The following is a 7859-nucleotide window of genomic DNA, read 5'->3' as shown; positions in this document are numbered from 1 at the left end:
AATATATAATTATATATAATTATATATATATTATATTATATTCTTGTGCATAGTAGACTAGATATTTTTGGTCCGTTGCGTCGGGCGTTTCTTCTTGGCTCAGGTCCCGGTTCCGGATTTTCGAACGTCCTCGCGTACAATTTAATATCTTGTACTTTGCGTTTTGAATCTTGTACTCTTGTGATTTCGAGACGTTTCTTATCAATAATTGGAACCTCTTTGATTGTCTTTTGTTCTTTTGAGCTTTTTGGTCGTTTGCGTCTTCAATTCGTCGAATCTGTCTTTTGTCTTCACCTTTTATTATTTAAACGAATATCACTTGTAAATAGAACAATTGCAACTAAAAGCTTGTCTTTCTTGAGGAATAATGCTATGAAATATATGTTAGTTTTTAGCATTATCACCATGTCTTTGTTGATTGAAAGTGTTGTTTTGAGTTGGTTGATTATTCGGACCTTGTTGGTTATACGAGTTATTGTTGGGTCCATTTGGATTGTAAAGAATGTTTTAATTTCGATTAAAGTTTGGCCTTGGCGGTTGATAATTATTTTGATAATTATTTCCCGGCCTTTGGTTCATGTAGGAAACATTCTCACGTTGTTCCATCGTTTGTTCAATGTGACAATCTTTCGTTAAGTGTGGTCCACCGCATTGCTCACAACTGATTCGTATTGCGTGAATATCTTTATTCATCTTTTCCATTCGTCTTTCGAAAGCATCTATTTTTTGCGAAAATGGAATCAAAGTCATGGCTAGAATCGGCTCTAGCCGCTTTAGATGAACGAAAAATATCTTTTTCTTGATGCCACTCATGAGAGTGGGATGCTGTGTTATCAATGATTTTGTGAGCTTCGGTTGTGGTTTTCTTCATAATAGAACAACCAGCTGCTGTGTCGATGTCTTTTCGTGTAGCAACATCGACACCTTGGTAGAATATTTGTACTATTTGATAAGTGTCTAAACCGTGTTGAGGACATCCTCTCAACAACTTTTCGAATCTTGTCCACGCCTCATATAATGTTTCATTTGGCTTTTGCGCGAACGTAACAATTTTTCCTTGAAGTCTTACGGCTTTAGATGCCGGAAAGAATCTTTTAAGAAATTTCTCAACTAAAACATCTCATGTGTCAATCGCCCCTTCAGGTAACGATTCTAACCAATCTTTGGCTTCTCCCTTTAAAGTCCAGGGAAACAACATGAGATAGATCTGTTCATCCTCAACTTCTCTGATTTTGAATAGAGTACAGATTGTAACGACCCGTCCTAATCCATCTGGACGAATACATTACATTTGGTTACATCGCGAGGTACTTGACCTCTATATAATACATTTTACAATCATTGCATTCTTTTTTAAAAGACAAACTTTCATTACATCGAAAGTTGACGGCATGCATACCATTTCATAATATATCTAAATTATAAATGACTTGATAATATTCTTGATGAACTCAATGACTCGAATGCAACATCTTTTGAAATATGTCATGAATGACTCCAAGTAATATCTCTAAGATGAGCAAATGCACAGCGGAAGATTTTTTCCGTACCTGAGAATAAACATGCTTTAAAGTGTCAACCAAAAGGTTGGTGAGTTCATTAGTTTATCATAATCATTCATTTCCACCATTTTAACAGACCACAAGATTTCATATATTGACACGCGTAACTCGCGAATTAAAATTTATTCATATGGATTGAACACCTGGTAACCGACCTTAACATGATGCATATAAAATATCCCCATCATTCCGGGACTCACATCGGACATGATAAATCGAAGTACTAAAGCATCCGTAACTCGGATGAGGCTTGTTGGGCCAAATAGATCTATCTTTAGGATTCGCGTCAATTTGTGGCAATTATCGTGAACACCAATTCTTAGGCTACCAAGCTAAAAAGGGGCATATTCGGTTTGATAATCCAACCATAGAATGTAGTTTCGATCACTTGTGTCTATTTCGTAAAGCATTTATAAAAACAGCGCATGTATTCTCAGTCCCAAAAATATATATTGCAAAAACATTTAAAAAGGGAGCAAATGAAACTCACTCTACAATATTTTGTAGTAAAAATATTCATACGACGATACTAAACAATGCAGGGTTGGCCTCGGATTCACGAACCTATATCATTTATGTATGTATTAAAACATATTCTTGTAATCGAACAAATATTTATATTATTATTAGTGAAAAATTTTATATTAATAACTTATATATTTTATTATATTTTCATTTTATATATTTTAGATAAATAATAGTATTAGTATATTTAAAATTATGGGTGTTAAATATATTTTTATATGATTACTCTTTTTGTTTACAAAATACTAGTTATAATAACACTAGAATAATTATAATGACAATAAAAATAAATTTCATACTACTAATAATAATGATAGTATTAATAATAGTTTAAAAATATATATATATAGATTTAATGTAATGATACTTTTAGTAGTAATTATATTAATTTTTAATAATAACAGTACTCATTAATGCTAATCATATTAATGAAAATGATAATATTAATAATAATACTTATGTCAATATTAATAATACTAATAATTATAAAATAATATAAGTACTAATATTAATGAAAATAATAATAATTTGTATCATTCTCATAATAATAATAATAGTCATAACCATATTGATAATAGTAATACCTATATTGTTAGTACTAATAATTATAAGATTTTAATAAAACTACATTTATTGATTTTGATATAGATAACAATAATAATAATAATAATAATAATAATAATATTAATGAATATATAATAACAATAATCTTAATCGTAATCATAATAATAATAATAATAATACTTATTCTATTAATAATAACTAAGTTAGTGATAATATTTGGAATAATGATAATAATAGTTCCATTTAATAATAATACTAATTATTAATAATACTAATTAATAATAATAATTTTAATACTTCATGATAATAATAATAACAATAATGATAAGTGTAATAATAACAACAACAACAACAACAACAATAATAATAATAATAATAATAATAATAATAATAATAATAATAATAATAATAATAATAATAATAATAATAATAATAATAATAATAATAATAATAATAATAATAAAAGAAAGGAGACTACCTTCAAAGAAATCAGGCTTAAAAAAAATGCCCCGAACCGGGCTTGAACCCAAGACCTCTCGCCCGTCCGCTAACACCCTTAACCATATCACCAATTCTGTTTTTCTGTTTAATACATTAACCCATTTATTATTAACCCGACATTTTTTTTTGTCACCTTCTTCCTTCCATTTCGAATTAATCAAAGACCAACCATAACAACACATCTTCATATTTGTTTTAGGATGTGAGATTTAAATAGAAATAACTGGCTATAACCGATTAGAGTTAACCGAAGGCAAAACTGAAAATAAAAATAAAAGAGTGCCTGTTTTTGACGCGAAGTACAATTAAAACTCAAACCTCAATCTTAAATTCGAGGACGTTTTAGACAATGAATTCAACACGAAATATGTTGTAAATCCACCATATAATCTTTCTGATTCATCAATTGACCAAGAAACTTTAAAACAAATTCAAATTTTATGATGAACACACCGCTTGACTTTTTTTAAACTTGAACTTTGACTCCGAAATTCAAACTTGTTAAAAGGAATTGAGTTTTGATACTTTACAGATAGTTTTAGTAGATGAATCCTAATACGAATGCATTTACAGATTTTGAAATCAAATACGAATTTGGGGTTTTGATTTAATGAAACAAGAACAGAGCATCGTGCCCCTTTTTTTTATTTCTGTTTATTTTAACAGACTTAAACTGATACTAGTTGTTTATATTTGATACAGATGATAGAAAGGTGGGTGAATTATTTATAATCACAAGCTAAACAATTGATATATATATATATATATCAATTTTCTTTTGTCGATAGAAGATTCGTTTACTCAGGAAGAAGTTAAAAAAATTAAAGTCGATATTAGATTGGTACTAATTGAAAGTGATATGTAACGAATTGGGGACAGAAACAAAAACGCATTGTAGATTGATGGATATATGAAACTAGATCCGATTCCAAATTGTACGTATGAGATTATATACATATATTAATAATTAATAATTATAATTATATTAATAATAATTAAATATCTAATAATATTAATATTGGAATTTATAATAATGATATTAATATTATCAATTAATACTAAATAAATGATATTATTAATAATTTATAATAATAATAATTATTATTATTAATGATAATAATAATACTAATATCTCATAATAATACTAATACTAACTAAAATTAAAATTTTATTACTAGTTATATTAATAATGATATTAACAATAATAACTATACTAATAGTAATAATAATAATAACATAACAATCAAATGCATAAATTTTCATATTATAATTTTCAATAATTTTACTAGTTTTGATATTAAATAATAATGAATGTAATAATAATATAACAACTAGAATTAAAATTTTAATTACATTTTATATATTAATATTACAATTTATTAATTTTGTAATACCTAATAATCATATCATATGTTATATGAATACATCTATTGAATATTTAATGTTTATATGTTTTATAACTGTTACAATATAATAATTAGTAGAAATCATTTATATATATTTATCTATATTGATTCATAATAATATTATATATATATATATATATATTTTTATATATTCTTTTTAATAATAACTTAATTATTCTGTTTATTATTTTACATTTTTAGTTTCAAATTGATTAAAGTATATTTTTTTAATTTAAAATTATTATATACACTTATGTTTATATTTATATATATCTATATATATTTATCTACATATTTATTTACACACAATTGTTCGTGAATCGCCGGGAGTAGTCAAAGGTTAATTGAATCCATGAAAACAGTTCAAGAATTTTGTGACTCAGTTTAATAGACTTTGCTTATCTTGTCAAAACCATATTAAGATTAAGATTAAATTTGGTCGAAAATTTTCGGGTCGTCACACAGATCCTATTAAAGGTTCGAAGATGTTCGTTTGGATCTTCTTTTGGCGTACAACTATATTGGCATTGATTAGTTACCATGTGTAGGATTTGTCCTTTGATTTCATAATCTGGCACATTAACATCTGGCCGAATAATGGCGTGACCTTGGCCAGTGCGTGTAGCTCTCATTCGGTCTTCCATACTTTGAGGTTCCGTTACTTCCATAATTAAATTTGTTGAATCTGAATCACTAGAATATTCTGATTTAACAGTTTGTGGTTTAGGAGGAATGATTAGTGTTTCAGGATTTTGGAATTGTCCTTGAATATCCTCCGGGTTCTCAAATGTGAAGTCGGGTTCAAAAAATGGATTATCGGAAATTTGAATTGGAGTACTTGTTCAACTAGATGATGATTCTAAAGAAAAATCAACGGCGACAATATTGGCTAGATGTCTTGATCGAGTTACAGGTGGTGAACGTATGAAAGGTGGTGAACGTTTTGATCGGTGCATTCATTGAATATCCTATTAGTTATAAAGATAAAAATTATATAAGTTATCAAATTAATAGACTTTTCTGCTTTTGCCCACGTTTCGAATAGCCAAAAAATGCAGCAGGGAGCCAGGATCCTTTAAGTCAGAAAATCCACAAATCAGCCACTAACAAAGCCAACTATTACTACGAAGCAGAAAATTTTGGATGTCTATCAATTTAATCGCTTAAAATAATTTTTCGTCGATATTTTAAAGAAATTCTAGGAAATTCTATGTCCTAAAAACTAGAGCGTAGAAATGAGAAAGAAAAAGCGCGCGTCGAAAAACGTCGAAAAATAAAAAGTCGAAAAATAATAATTAGAAAGTAAAGCGTCAAAACTTAAAAGTCTAAAAATTATAATCTAAAAAGTTGCGCCTAAAGATATTAAAACTTAAAAGGAATTCTATATCCAAAACGGAAATAACTTAATTAGGCACTAAAATCTAAAAACTGCATCACAAAATTCTAAAGCGCCTAAATCTTAATCTAAAGAAAAAGCACTTAAGGGATTTTACGGCGAAACCTAAAAACTAGAAATATAAAATAACTACGGCAAAAACTAAGTTTAAAACTAATGACGAACGATAAATATACAAATTACGAATAACTGATAAAAAAATACAAAAAGAAATTAAAGTGATAAAAATACAATTTTTATAAAAAAAATATTATTTTTATATTATTATTTATAAAAATATTAATATAAATAATAATAACTAAAACTTAAAATACAAATTAATTAAAAACTAAAACTAAATATTAAATATAAACCCTAATTAGGTTTTAAATAATAATTATTAAAAATTAAACCCTAATTATGTAATTAATGATCCTAGGTATCAGCTATCAGAGCAGCTCCGCGATTGCTGCGGTTTATACCTTCGAAGCTCCGCGATTGCAGATTTAAATAGTGATGGATCCGGTTTGGGCTTAAAACAGGTTCGGCCTGGCACTATTCCTGTGTGTGCTTCAGTTTTGGGCTTCGACCAGATTTGGGCCCAGTTGCTGTTTTTAATTTTTACAAGATTTTAAATGTTACAAAATAATTTATATAAAATAAAATAAACTTATATTTTAAAAACTACAAATAAAAATAAAAATACTTTATAATTTTATATATTTTGAACAAACTCTTATATATATATATATATATATATATATATATATATATATATATATATATATATATATATATATATATATATATATATATATATATATATATATATATATATATTATTTTTTTTTAATTTTTTTGTTTGTATTTTTATATTTTTTTTCAAACTTATATATAATACAAAATATTTTTACAAAATTAGAGATAAAAATATAGCGTTTTTCACCGAGTCCCCGGCAGTGGTGCCAAAAACTTGATGTGTGCAAGGTGGTGTATACGAAATACTATTATTGTTTACTACGAAATACGATGAAATATTACACAAGTTTTATTAATTTACGGATGGAATATACCTAAACCTTGCTACAACACTTATAGGCAGTGTACCTAATCGTAGAGTAGTGTAGTTTTTAGTAAGTCCGGTTCATTCCACAAGGAGCTAGTGATTACGTACTATATTTTTATAGAACTATATTTATATAAATATATATAATTATATATAGTAATATTATTATTATAAAAGGGGGTTTTACCTTTTAATGACCGGATTGTCGATTTTAAATAAAGTGTAAAGATAAATGACGATAATTAAATAACGATAAAATAAATAACAATATTTAAAGTTGCGATAATTAAAATTGTGATAAGAAATAAAATGACAATAAATAAAATGACAGAAAATAAAAGTACGATGAGATATAAAATAACACAATTATGCTTATTTAAACTTCCGTAATCATGATGTTTGACGTTTTGATTTTAATTTATTACTCTGGGTTAATTGTCCTTTGTCCTGGATTATTTGATACCTATCTGGTTTTTGTCCATAATAGTCCATCGGTCATAATTATAAAATGCTCGTCAAATTAACCTTATTCCCGAAGTCAAATATTCTAACTAATTAGGGATTCAGACTGTAACAAAGTTTTAATACTTGTTAATAATTACACCAGGTTATCGACTGCGTGTAAACCAAGGTTTTAATATTTGTTAACAATTACACCAATTACTCTTGTATGTAATCCACCCATGTTTTAATGAGATACGAACATTAATTTACCCACTTGATTAGTTTGAATAATCAATTACCCAACCCGAATAATTAATTAAATGATCGTAAAAGATGTCGTATAAATGTCACTAAATAGGACATGCATAATCATTTAATAATTATTAGATTAACTAATTTGAAGATAGGTTCGACAG

General features: G+C 26.8%; 1 non-coding gene across 1 annotated transcript; it reads left to right on the top strand.

Annotated features, from left to right (window-relative positions):
* Positions 1-959: 959 nt before the first annotated feature.
* Positions 960-1066, top strand: LOC139887258 (small nucleolar RNA R71). The gene has a single exon (XR_011773096.1). It is a non-coding gene; the product is annotated as a small nucleolar RNA R71 (small nucleolar RNA).
* Positions 1067-7859: the final 6793 nt, after the last annotated feature.

The sequence above is a fragment of the Rutidosis leptorrhynchoides genome, chromosome 1 (assembly GCF_046630445.1).
Source record: "Rutidosis leptorrhynchoides isolate AG116_Rl617_1_P2 chromosome 1, CSIRO_AGI_Rlap_v1, whole genome shotgun sequence".
NCBI classification, from domain to species: Eukaryota; Viridiplantae; Streptophyta; class Magnoliopsida; order Asterales; family Asteraceae; genus Rutidosis; species Rutidosis leptorrhynchoides.
The sequence above is the reverse complement of the archived record's forward strand: the minus strand, read 5'-3'. Positions and strand labels throughout refer to the sequence as shown.